The following is a 14,396-nucleotide window of genomic DNA, read 5'->3' on the forward strand; positions in this document are numbered from 1 at the left end:
CCATAATGGCGACATCGTTATCGCATAATAGGATTGCAGCAAGAATTACATCATGACAAGCCTTTCTTTTAAAGGAAATTAAAATTATGGGGATGAAAAACATTTAAACCATTGACCACCATGAACTGGAATTTCCCACTGCTAAGTGGTACTAAATATGTGGTGAATAATATAACTAGTGCATTTTTGTGGATACATGTATTAAAAAAAAAAAGGCTTAGTTTTCTATTTCTGCCTCCCGTGTTTGACAGAAGGCAGCCAATACCTAAGCTGGTAATATTAATGTTCTTTTCATACTTGATTTTTTAATTTGTTTCTGCGAGTCATGAGCAAAGGCAGCCTTTCTGAATCACTCTTGTAGCATATTAAGTCAGTTTATCCTCTTGTCTGGCAGTTTCCTCTGAAAAGTATTAATAAAAATTATAAACTGATATTTTTTACTCAAATGTCTTTTCACTTAAAAAGGAAACCTGACTTTCTAATGCCAGCTGGTTGCACTGTAGGAGATTTGTGGGTTCAAACACATCACATGAAGGAGAACTAAAATCGTGGGTGATTGTTATTTGTATTGCTATAGATTTAGACCAAGATGCACATGTACATCTGTTAAGTATTTTGTAGTGTTTTTCTTGGTAGCTTTAGAAATCTATAGAAACTGTGAGCATCTTTTACTTGTAATTGGTTAAATGATATAAAGTTCAGGACAGGCAATGAGCTCCTCACCTCAGCTATTTATATTCTACCCTCCTTTAATTTTGCCAAGAAGTAGTCTGTCAGCTTGACCCACTCCCTCTTTTGTAGTCATGCTACAAATCAGGTTTTCAATTCATAGTTGCAAAAGACATAACTCAAACTACCATCTCCTTATCCCTCCTTGTGTGTCTGGGTGACATGTTTCTTGAAATCATTCTCACATAATGTGATGTAGTAGCTTTCTTTTATATGTGACTTGCTTCTGTATATGTTAATTGATACAGTGCACCGCCTGATACAACCACCAGGAATTAACAATTAAATATTAAAACTCCTTTTTTTGTACTTGGTGATTTTACCTGTGACCAAGTTAACATTAGTAGTTAGTAACAGAAGCACAGCAGTGTTTTGGTGGGCTACGAAGCAGTTATTAACAAGCAATGCTTAAAAAAAATCAGATGTTTAATGTACTATATGATATATTTAAAAAAAAAAACTCTACCAACAAGTGCTTCCTTGGCACAGATGGGAGGATTGAAAGTGACAAACCTTGCCCTGATTACTAACTGTAACTATGTCAGACTAGTTGAACCTGGTGCCTTATTACGTATTAAACTAAAGGCTGAAGAGCAAGTTCTAATAAGCTGGTTCTTCAATTGTTTCATTCTCTATCCATGCCATATGAATGATCTCTCATGAAACTCCTTTACACAATTACCTACTGTTAGGTAGAACTCCTGTCCTAATAGAAATTGAATGGGGCAGTAATTTGGAAAAATTCTTGTGCCTGATTAGCTACTTTCTCCCCCAGTAAATGCAAATACAAGTAGCCTATTTAAACAGCCAGGTTTTATACTAGGGATGGATGAAGTGATTCCGTATATAGCCATCTTTGCCCTCTGCCTCCTTGCAGATTAGATACAGCTCAGAATCAAGGCTGTAGTGTGGAGAGGGTGGTACAGTGGATTCATGTACAGCAGAACCTCTGTTACAAACACCTTGGGGATGGAGGTGATTCATAACTCAGAAATAATAACTTTCAACAAAACATTATGGCTGTTGTATCAAAAGTTTACAATTGAACATTGACTTAATACAGCTTTAAAACTTTACTATGCAGAAGAAAAATGCTGCTTTCCCTTTATTTTTTAGTATTTGTTTAACCCAGTACTGTACTATATTTCCTTTTTTTATTTTTGTCTCTGCTGCCTCCTGATTGCATGCTTCTGGTTCCAAATGAGGTGTGTGGTTGACTTGTCAGTTCGTAACTCTGAGGTTCTACTGTACTAAGGTTACAAGACACTCTAGTTCTTATCAAACACTGGTCTGGTCTTCAAATAATCAGTTTATTACCACAATAAAATTGGTGGTTCCTCTGCTAGCAAGGCTGTACAGAGGAGTACTGCATATCAGTCTTGAAGTTCCTTAGCAAGTCTCTAGGGGAAGACTGCAGAGAGGAAATCTCTTGGCTTAGTAGTTATGACCTATATATCTTCTGGTATTGGTCTAGTCCATTCATCAGCATACATATTTTGATTTGGACTGTTTTGGGTATGCAGCTACAGGGCAATCAGTCCTGGTTCTGATTGGTAAAACATGCCAATTTTATGAGGAGCTGGGCTGAATCCTGAAGACTTGCCCTTTCATGCACTCTAATGTGCTGTTAGATAACATGGTAGTGCCTTGTGGTGTGTAACTTAGAGGTTTCCTAATCATCATCACTCCATCTGTGAGCTGGGCAGAACAGGGGGTGAGGAGCTTCACCAGGAAATAAATTGCTGGGATTGGAAGTTCTCTCTGGGAGAACTGATTCAGTATTGCAACACTGCTGTGCAGTCAGCAGCTGAGCTGATTTAGGAGGAGGAATCTGCTGGTGAGGGACACTTTTTTCAGGAAATAGCAGGTTTTTATTGTAAAGTGTAATGATAGGGGCTAACCCCTGTAGGGTTAAGGCTTGGGGAATAAATTCTATGTTCTTAGCATTTTTAAAAGGCAGATACATCTCTTGCCCGTTGGTCTGCCCTCAGTCCCTTCTGTGTCTGGCATTTTCCTTCCTCTTTCCACCATTGCAGCAAGAGTGCATTCCTGTCACTCTTGGTTTGGTTTTCTTGCTGTTCTCAAGTCATGGCATTTCCCTTTGGGTAGGTAGGAGGAGCCTTTTGGCTTGCTGCTGTTCTTGATCCAGATGGAAGTGCCTGACTAGGCAGACAGAGTAGCTGTTCTGATCCATGCTACGTATCATAGAATCCTAGAATATCAGGATTGGAAGGGACCTCAGAAGGTCATCTAGTCCAACCCCCTGCTTAAAAGCAGAACCAATCCCCAGATCCCTAAATAGCACCCTCAAGGATAGAACTCACAACCCTGGGTTTAGCAGGCCAATGCTCACACCACTGAGCTATCCCTCCCCCCCAGTCAAACTCAAAATAAGGGACAAGCCGGAGCAGAGGGTAAACTTCATAACACAATGTAAATAACTTAAACTTAAAGGATTCTAACCAAAGTATTTGTTATATTGTCTCTGCTGACTGGATTGCAGCACCGAAGTAATAATTCTACTTCAGTCTGTTTGGTTAATGTATGTAAATATCCTGACCAGATCCATTCTGTTTCTGTGAAATCCCTCTAAGCAATGTAAAGCGAAGTATGTGCAAATAGAAAAAGGATAAGGGAATGAAAGTGATATGCATGGGAAGGACAGACTGTTCCTGTGGGAACTGTTTATTATTTTTTTTTATTTTAAAGAATAAGAACTGACTGCACTTACATTGTATAGTATCTATCAGGAAAATAGTTAAGTGGATTGACTCTTACTTTGTGTCAGGAGTCATGGATCTCCAATCCTGGTCCACAGGCTCTAAGGATGCAGTATGTTCAAAACTGCTGCCCAGTGACCTGTTAACAGTCACCAGAACTGAAAGCACAACACTGACAGAGAAGTGCAGTCCTGGGATCTGACTGGTGGAATTCCAGGGGTCTTGATTTGTTCCCTGGGTCTATTTAAACCAAGCAGAGGAACAGGGAGTCATTCATGCAACTGGGTTTCCCCTGCTTAGGACCACTTCCCCTGCGCTACCTGCTCCTGCTGCCTGACTCTGACCTCATAGTAATCTGACCCTACCAGGATCCTGGCGTCCAACTCTTGTTCTAACCACTGGGCATGACCACTCACGTCCCATTCAGGACAGTTTGCATGACCACTCACGTCCCATTCAGGACAGTTTGCATGGACCACATAGGCCAAAGGAGTGGTCCCAGCGGTGGCAGAAGGATCCAGCTCCCCAACTGCAGCTTTCAGGTCGACGACCAACCCTGCAGGCCCATGTCATCCAACTATTGCAGGAGCAAGTAAGACAGCTGTGTGCAGAAAATGCTGCACTCCATTCACTGCCCATGGAGCTCTGTTCCCCAGTACATCTGCGTAAATGGTTTACAATGATTGCCAGTGATTCTGGTCTTTTATTAACCCATTGTTGCCTTCTGTTCCTCTCCTCAGTCCTATACTGCTGATTGTGCAAAGGTGAGCCTGGTTATCATCCTTCTGTCAGGAGAAGAACTAGAATGTCCCTCACACTTCCTGGAGTGCAAGAGCCTGGTGCTGTCAAACTGAGAGGCCTTCCTCCAAGCCATGTCAGTTCTGTTTGATCTGAACCAAACTTGAACAGTGGAGGCTGCTTTAAGAAAGCTCTGACCACAGCCTATGCAGCTCGTTTCTGCTGCCTCACCATTGATACAGATTGAAACTGGGTGGGACAGCTGTATCAGTTCCAGTGGGGTCTTTGAGAAAAAATTGAAGATGAATTGGCCTGGATCGAAACACATGTGAGTCTGAATACCCTTCTGGATCTCACCATCTGTATAGACAATTGGTTATAGGAATGAAGGGAGGAGAAGAGGGGGATCCTGCAACTCTCCAATCCACATACTGTTACTGTTCACCAATACCTTCCACCGAGCCAATGCAGGTGGCTGTTGATGGCTCACCTCCATAAAGTAGGAATTACATTGCCAGCACCATCTCTGCTTTTAGTGTGGTGAGTTGGGTCACTGCTTCTCTGTATGAAACAAGCTGGCCAAGCTATATTAACGGGGATCAATCTGGGTTCTGGAAGAAGAGAGCTGTCCCACACGTTAGTCTTGACCGGAACACACCCTGAGCTCTGCTTGGGGCTCCCTGCTTATGGGTGCAAGTCCAGTTGTACATACCTGGGATGACCTTGCAAATTCCTGTCCTACTGGCCCTCATTGACTCAGGCACAGCTGACTGCTTTATAAACGCAGTGGTGGCCTGGATCCTTCAGGTTCCCTTGCAACACAAGGCCACTCCTAACCTCATAGAGACTATTGATGGCTCCCCTTTTTCCTCTGCTCCAGTAACAGAAGAAACAACTCTTCTGGAGGCTGTGATTCAGGGACATTGAGAAACGTTACAATTCAGTGTGATTCACTGATTCAGCTTGATTCACATTTCCCCCGATTCATTTCCCCACATTTTCCCCCTGATCCTTTGTATTTCCTGGCTGACCTTCCACAACACACTCATTTGATGGCAAGTGCAGAAAGTCTGTTTTCCGTCGGAGTTTTGTCAACAGCACTGTTGGGGACTGGTAGATCCTGCCTGAATGTCCAAATCCCAAGAGGCACAGGTGCGGGCAGCCATCCAGGCAGATCCTTCCATCGAAGTTACATCAGAACTTTTCTTGAAATACCAGGACTACTTTGATGTTTTTGAGATAAGGAAGGCAGAAACTGTCTCCACACCAGGTCTATGACTGACCAGTGGAACTGCAGCCAGGAGCAAAAATACATTTTAGATGAATTTATGCTATGTCAGAACCCAAGTTGACAAGTGCTCTGAGAATACCTCCAGGAGAACCTGATCCAAGGGTTCATCCACAAGTCGACCTCACTGGCCAGTGCACCAGTTCTTTGCATCAAGAAGAAAGATGGTAGTCTCTGGCTCTGCGTTGACTCTCATGGATTGAATCAGATAATTATCAGGAACCACTACCCCTGGGGGCTGCCTGTGTACTCACTAAGTTGGACCTCTGGGGGGTGTACAACCTTGTTTGGGGATGAGTGGAAAACTGCCTTCCAAACCTGATATGGTCACTATGAATATCTGGTAATGTGCTTCAGGGTGACCAATGCCTTGGCCACCTGCCAACATTTTATAAATGATGTGTTCAAAGACACTTTAGACCAGTATGTAGTTATTTATCTGGATGGCACATTAGTCTTCTCCAACTACTCTGGACAGCATGTTCATGTTCAGAAGCTCCTGGAATTATTGTGGCAGCATGACCGTTAAGCTCAAGAAGTGTTCCTCTGATCAAGCCTCCGTGGAATTCTTACCCCGGAAAGGATCCAGATGGACTCATGCAAAGTCCAAGCCATCCAAGAGTGGTTGAATCTGCACTTGGTGTATGACTTGTGATGCTTGTTCAGGTTCACTATTTTTTGTCAACGATTCATCCCAAATATTTTTAAACAAACAAGCCCCTCACCACCTTCCTCTGGGGAAAATGTCCAGTTCCACTAGTCTCCTGAGGCCCAGCATGCATTCAACTGGCTAAAACGTGCCTTTACCACCACGCCCATATTGGCCCACCAAATGTCATGCAAGCCTTCATTATAGAAGCTGATGCCTCCACTATGGAGATCAGGGCTCTCCTCTCCCAACGACTTGGTCCTGAACAAGTATTACACTTGTGTGCTTATTATTTGAGGAAGCTTACCCCCTCGGAACTAAACTAAGAAATACTGAATAAGGAACTTCTGGCAATAAAGACTGCCTTTGCATAATGGTGGCTCTACCTGGAAGGAGCTCACCATCTAGTCCACGTATTCATTGATCGTAAAAATCTGGAGTACCTGTATAGGGCAAAAGCCTTAAATGAATGGCAATTCTGGTGGGTACTGTTTTTCTCATTATTTGATTTCATCATCGCATATCTCCTTGGAACCAAAAACAGCAAGGCCAAAGCCTTGTCCTGAAGATATGGTACCAATTCATGAGTCCTCAGCCAGGAACCAACCCTCATTCTCAAATCCTGTAACCTTCTCAGCACAGCTCTTCACCAATTCCGCCTGACGAGCAAGCCATTGTCAATAAACAACCACATGACTCCTGGGAAGGAATCATATATGTAAGGGATTGCGTCTGTTCCCCCAGGTCCTGCCAAACTTGCAGTCCTGCAACTATGCCATGACTACTATCAGAACACCCAGGGCACTTTAAGACCCAACAATTAAAATCCCAGTAAAATCAGCTTGAAAACGTCTGCATAGAGCATTGCTAATTTTGACTGCAAGCTTTGTTAGCAAACATAGGGACAAATATTTGCTCTGCTGCATGTTTGGTTAATATCAATCTGACTCCCTTGCCACTCTACTATTAACTGAAAATTTTGCCTTTGGTTTCACATATTCAAAATGCTGTCTGCAGATACGATTTTTATTCACTGAAGAGTTGCTGCTGTCCAACTAACCTCTTCATGTTGCTTTCAGTCCTCCAAATAGTCATTCCACCTCCTGCCCCTGTGGATTATATTACTCAATCTGTTTATCTCAAGATTTGAGTAGTAAGGAAAAGGCTTTATCACCCAGGGCAAAAATGCCCAGAGTCACATTTCATAGATTCCAAGGCCAGAAGGGACCATTGTGATCATCTAGTTTGACCTCCTGCATAACACAGAACTTCCCAAAAATAATTCCTACAGCATATCTTTTAAAAATTGTCAGATAGAAAAGCCATTGCTACGAAAGGAGTAACACTTCCTGACTGAGTTGTAGGGCACTTGACCAAAGCGCATTTGACCTTGGCAGCTTTTGCGGGACATGGCCCAATAAGGGACATCTGTAGAGCAGAAACATGGTCTTTGAATCATACTTTTGCCAGACATTATGCACTATCTGTGGAATCAAGGGAGGATGCATATGTAGGTAAGGTTCCTGTAGGACAGCCAGTCCCTCTTCCAATGAAACTCTGAGCCTTGCCCCCAGACATAACAGCTTGGTACTCACCTACAGTGTAATGGACATATGCAACCTCTCAAAGGGAAAAACGATTACTTGCTGCCTTGTAACTATTTGAGAAGTGTTGCATGTGTCCATTTTATGATCCACTCTCCTTCCCTGATTCATTGGAGTCTATCATGGTTTCTGGTGCGAAGAAAACAAAGGATGGGCAGGGTGACTCTGCCATTTATGCCCTTGCTTCAGAGCTTGAGGAGCTCTTGATGGTGGGCAGTGCTACCCCAACAGGTACTGCTACAAAAAACTTTCTAGCACTGGTGCATGAGAAGGTAAGTAACATTTTTTTTTACCATTACCTATCCTAAATCTCTAGTACAGCTTGGTCCTACTAGTCTTGTGTTAGTCCAGACTCAAAAGTGGTGTTCCACTTGTTAAAGATCCCAGTTCAACGCACAAGTCAACTTTAGTGGTTGTGTATGACTGCTATACGATCAACTCTGTGAGCTGCTCATCTCCATCTTTGGCTCTCCACATGAACTGTTGGAATATCATAGAATCTCAGGGTTGGAAGGGACCTCAGGAGGTCATCTAGTCCAACCCCCTGCTCAAAGTAGGACCAAACCCAACTAAATCATCCCAGCCAGGGCTTTGTCAAGCCTGACCTTAAAAACCTCTAAGGAAGGAGATTCCACCACCTCCCTAGGTAACCCATTCTAGTTCTTCACCACCCTACTAGTGAAAAAGTTTTTCCTAATGTCCAACCTAAACCTCCCCCTCTGCAACTTGAGACCATTACTCCTTGTTCTGTCATCTTCTACCACTGAGAACAGTCTAGATCCATCCTCTTTGGAACCCCCTTTCAGGTAGTTGAAAGCAGCTATCAAATCCCCCCTCATTCTTCTCTTCTGCAGGCTAAACAATCCCAGTTCCCTCAGCCTCTCCTCATAAGTCATGTGCTCCAGCCCCCTAATCATTTATCTTTCACTGCCTCAGATGCATCTTGCAAAGGCTCCAGGGGGAAACTTGAATTCTAAAAGATATCATTGCTCTGGTAATGGTAATTCTAAACTCCTGAAAAAATGAATGCAAAATGTACTAGTTAAGTAGCTTTGGGGAATGGGAGATGGTAAGATTTCTCAGTTAAAACCAGGGCCGGCTCCAGGCACCAGCACAGGAAGCAGGTGCTTGAGGTGGCCAATGGAAAGGGGCAGCACTTTTGGGTCTTCGGCGGCGATTTGGCAGCGGGTCCCTCAGTCCCTCTCGGCAAAAAAAGCTGGAGCCAGCCCTGGTTACAACTCAGTGAGTTGGAGTAGTGCTAATGTGCTAGTCTGCTTATGTCTCTCTGCTGGTTTTCCCATACCAGTTATATTGTTAGGGCTGTTCAGTTAAAGCATTTTCTATTTCATGGGCCCTGTGGTGAAGTGTCTGACCAACTCTGTAGAGCAGCTGTGTTCTTGCTGAGCTATTGCATCTAGATATAATTGCACTGGGTGAAACAGTATTTGGGCAGAGAGTGCTCAGAATAGTCCTAAGAGCTTTAGGACTGCTGCTATTTTTAGGAGGAGGGACTAGTTCCCTTCCTGTTTAGCATCCAGATAAACCTACTCACTTTTGCCTGATAAACTTTTGCTGGCTATATATTCATCCAAATGAAGTAAAACAGCCCTTCAAAATACATTTCAGTTCTTTTCTTGGATACTTTGCAATAGAAGTATTGGAGCCTGATATTCTGAGTGATATTCAGAAAAGTGGCATAGCACAAAAACATTTTATTTTTTTTATTTTTTTTATTTTTTTTTGGAACAAATGAAAATTAGGATGCAAACTGTTCCATTCCAGAGTAAAATGGGACATTTGAGAATCATGGTCATATGAATCACACCCTTTCTTAACACTTGTTTTTAATATGTAAACAAGTAAAACCAGCCAGCAAGGGTAGCTGTGTTTTCCTGTCACTGCTCATTTAAGTAACAGTTGAATTCTGTCCTTGTGTGACACAATCATTGGATTGTTAGCACATAGAGGAAAGGTGTCTATAACAGATTATGTTTCATAGGTCAAGTTCTTAAAATTGCTTTTCTTTTTTTAGTTGGTAACAGCTTCCATCCTATGCTCATAAGAAGTAAATTAGAGTCCCAGTAATCTGTAGACACATTATCCTATTTCTCTCATTAAAATTGAAAACACATCCCAGTTTAGGCCTGTGTGCTTATCTTCGTATTTCTTTGCCAAGCAGTATTAAACCTTCCTTCTCCAACTTCAAACATCCAATAAACTACAAGCACATCTCTTCTAAACCATTTCCTTTGATTTCCCTAAAGAATTGGCTAAAAGTAAAGAATAATTGGTTCATATTACTATAGCAATTGGAAGTAAGGTGTGGTATGTAAGTGCAAGGTGTTAATTTGACCACTTGTGTCCTTTTGCTATCCATGGACGTTTATGATTCTCTTGGACTTTCTCGAGATTTGTCCTTCCATACGTGACCACAGATTTTCAATGCCTCCCTTTCACAGAAAGGAAGTCACTTTTAGTGCAACATGAAAGCATCTTTGACACTTTCTTTAAGCATCAGATATATAAAAATATAACTATGTAGAACGTAATACAGACTTTTTCCTCACATTTTTCATCCTCCTTATACAAAAGATATGCTGTCTACTTAGTCATTATCTGTTAAGGAATTGTGATACAAACTACCTGAAGGCTCTCTTGTTGCTTTTTTTAATATCACAGTAAGCTAGTTTTAAAAATGACTAATTTTATAGATTTCTCTAATATCTTCAGTTTTGGCTTAAACAATAAAAATTGATGCTGAAATATATGGTGCTAATAAAATAATATACAAAACTGTGTGGAGCAGTTAGGGTAACTATATGCACAACACCTTACCCAAACCCACAAAAGCAAGGGAATGAAAAGAAAGTCATCTAACAGGACAGGACATAACATCTTCAAACACAGGCACACACCTTAACATTAACTACTGTATACCATAGTCACCACAACCATAACTCCCTCCTTTTCAGCATACCTTTCTCTGTATACTTATTTCCCAAACTACACTTTCCTATTGCTTTGGATGTGATAGTGTTCTGTGAAGGGATAGTTTGGTAAAGGGGTTTGATGGAAGACTGGCATGCCTAGGAGGGCACAGTTAAGGTTATCAGTTTGAGTCACAATAGAGTTTTGTTTTTTGTGGGTTTGTGTTGGGTATGTTAGGTGTGTAGTAACCAAAAGTGCTTCACAGTTAAGATAATCATATATTAATTTCCTAGTTTTTTAACGCTTAAGTTGGGGTTTGACACTGCACAAAGGTGGGGGGAGGGGTAGACCTGTAGGGTGGATGTAAGTGCAACTGCTGATGAAGATGACTTTATGTACTAGCAGCTGTTGCACAACTTATGTGTCAGCATCAGGAGCTGTAATAAAAACATTCTCTCATATAGAGCAGGTGCACATAAAAAAACCTTATGCATCAGCAACTACAGATCTCAAACAACTGGCAAAAATGATCTGAAATCCAATTTAAAAAAATTAAAAACTCCTTGTTTGCACCAAATCTACTTTTTCTAGATAAACAATCAGCTTTGAGCAGGGGGTTGGACTAGATGACCTCCTGAGGTCTCTTCCAACACTAATCTTCTATGATTCAACAGAAGGATGGCCTCCAAAGGAAAAATGTTCATTCAGAGCCAAAATTCAATATATTTCTATTAAAAATATAAGAACAGAAACGAAACTGAAACTCTATAGAAAATTTAAAGGGCCTAAAAGGCCATGTGTAAAAAATCACACCAAAAGGCAATGTATTTTTAAAGACAACTAAGGTTATATGCCCCCTTTTAAGTTCATATTTAGAATTCAGCCCTAATTTAAGTCACTAGTACGGTACTTCCATAATTTATATAATTTACACTTTTACTTCAGTACAGATTCCCACTCTCATGATGTATGAAAGGATACCACATCCCAGAGCCCTCTCGAAAGATTTTGGGCTTTTGGGGTGGTTTGGTGCAGCAAGTTAAAACCCCATGCATTTTCTTGACTTCCCTGCTTGTCAGCCATTTTCTTGTTTGTTTTCCTTTCTTTGTCAGGAGGCTTTTTATTGTAATTTAAAACTTAACTTCTCCCCTAAATTAAATTTTAGAGATAAAATGTTTATTGGTTCTATAGGGAATCATTCCTCATCCCAGTAACAGTGATTTGTTTTCTACTGTGCTAGCAGAGCCCTGGGGCTGGAAGAAAGCTGGATTTCAAACCTGCCCTTTGTGTTGTGGGTAACATGTCTAACAGACCTCTATAGCTGATTTATTTGCTGCTTAGATGGAAAGCATTTGCCCAGTAAATGTTGTTTAATCTGCAGTTTACTAAAATTTACTACTATTACCCATGACTTTTTTCATCATCCCTAGACAGAGTCAAGCTCTTGAAGCTTCTAGGACAGATTTAGAGCCTGCTTAGGCTCTTATTTGAAGTACCTTCCTTGGGATAAATACTTTAAATTAGGGCTGTCAAGCGATTAAAAAATTAATCGTGATTAATCATGCTGCTAAACAATAATAGAATACCATTTATTTATATATTTTTGGATGTTTTCTACATTTTCAAATATATTGATTTCAATTACAACACAGAATCCAAAGTGTACAGTGCTCATTTTATATTTATTTTTTGATTAAAGATATTTGCATTGTAAAAAATAAGAAATAAAAGTACTGTAGTGCAATCTCTTTATCATGAACGTTAAATTTACAAATGTAGAATTATGTACAAAAAATAATTGCATTTAAAAAATAGAACAATGTAAAACTTTAAAGCCTACAAGTCCACTCAGTCTTACTTCTTGTTCAGTCAATTGTTCAGACAAACAAGTTTGGTTACAATTTGCAGGAGATAATGGTGCCCACTTCTTGTTTACAATATCATCTGAAAGTGAAAACAGGCATTCGCATAGCACTGATGTAGCCAGCGTCGCAAGATATTTATGTGCCAGGTGTGCTAAAGATTCATATGTCCCTAAATGCTTCAGCCTCCATTCCAGAGGACACATGTCCATGCTGATAACGGGTTCTGCTTGATAATGATCCAAAGCAGAACGGACTGACGCATGTTCATTTTCATCATCTGAGTCAGATGCAACCAGCAGAAGATTGATTTTCTTTTTTTGGTGGTTTGGCTTCTGTAGTTTTGGCATTGGAGTGTTTCTCTTTTAAGACTTCCAAAATCATGCTCCACACCTCATCCCAGATTTTGGATGGCACTTCAGATTCTTAAACTTTGGGTCAAGTGATTTTTAGAAATCTCACATTGGTACCTTCTTTGCGTTTTGTCAAATCTGCTGTGAAAGTGTTCTTAAAAAGAACATGTGCTGACTCATTATCTGAGACTGCTATAACATGAAATATATGGCAGAATGTAATACAGAACAGGTGACATACACTTCTACCTCAAGGAGTTCAGTCACAAATTTAATTAATGCATGATTTTTTTTTTTTTAATGAGCATCATCAGCATGGGAGCATGTCCTCTGGAATGGTGGCTGAAGCATGAAGGGGTATACGAATGTTTAGCTTATCTGGCAGGTAAATACCCGACGGTGGTTTTCCCAGGGTGAGGCTCATCCATTGCACTGCGGGTGTGCTGACCCCTGTGATTTCCCCAAATGCGGGAAACTCGACTGCATAATTTGTGGTAGTGGGGGACTGCGTTCGCGCTCTCCCCTGGGGTGGGGGGGAAACAACACCAACTACAAAAGTGCCATGCGAACACCTGTTCTCACTTTCAGGTCACATTGTAAATAAGAAGCAGGCAGCAATATCTCCTGTAAATGTAAACAAACTTGTTTGTCTTAGCGATTGGCTAAACAAGAAGTAGGACTGAGTGGATTTGTAGGCAATAAAGTTTTACATTGTTTTGGTTTTGAGTGCAGTTATGTAACAAAAAAAAAATCTACATTTGTAAGTTATACTTTCACGATAAAGAGATTGCACTACAGTACCTGTATGAGGTGAATTGAAAAATACTATTTCTTTTATTTATCATTTTTACAATGCAAATATTTATAATAAAAATAATATAAACACTTTGTATTCTGTGTTTGTAATAGAAATCAATAAATTTGAAAATGTAGAAAAACATCCAAAAATATTTAATACATTTCAATTGGCATTCTATTGTTTAACAGTGTGATTAATCACAATTTTCTTGAGTTAATTGTGTGAGTTAACTGCGATTAATTGACAGCCCTTAAACACTATAAAGTAGATATGACTGTTTGCAGTCTACATTAAAGCTTTCTTGTGGTCTAACATATTGATTCTTAGTGTACATTCTTATCTTCAAATGATGTGTCGTGTTTGGGGTTTGGGTGAAACCTTGTTGAGGCTGGTGGGCATAACAGCTGTGCTTCATTCAGAATAAATATAAGACGCTTGGAATAAGATAGCTAAAACAATAAGAGCCACTACGCAAAACACAGGTCCACGTACACTGCTCAGGAATCTGAGCTTTGTGGGAGGAGGTTTCACAGGATGCAAATGTAGGCAGATGGGTATTGTTTGTTGGAGAAGTGCATGTGTGAGAGGGAGAAACAGCAGAAAACCCAGAGAAGCTGACTGAGAAGGCAGCAAGAAGGCAGCAGTGACAGAAAAGCACTTGTAGCATGACCCTGTGAAAAACTCAGAGAGCACTTTTGGGCAGTGTTGGCTGGAAGGGGACTTGGA

General features: G+C 40.8%; 1 protein-coding gene and 1 non-coding gene across 5 annotated transcripts in view; both read left to right on the forward strand.

The window, feature by feature from the left end:
• TTC39B (tetratricopeptide repeat domain 39B) overlaps positions 1 to 14,396 on the forward strand; it is a 156,822-nt gene that overhangs the window by 62,384 nt on the left and 80,042 nt on the right. The gene's annotated exons all lie outside the window — the stretch shown is intronic.
• On the forward strand, positions 13,242 to 13,397 carry LOC120408802. Its single transcript, XR_005600978.1, has one exon. It is a non-coding gene; the product is annotated as a U1 spliceosomal RNA (small nuclear RNA).

This window comes from Mauremys reevesii, linkage group 6 (genome assembly GCF_016161935.1).
Source record: "Mauremys reevesii isolate NIE-2019 linkage group 6, ASM1616193v1, whole genome shotgun sequence".
NCBI lineage: Eukaryota > Metazoa > Chordata > Testudines > Geoemydidae > Mauremys > Mauremys reevesii.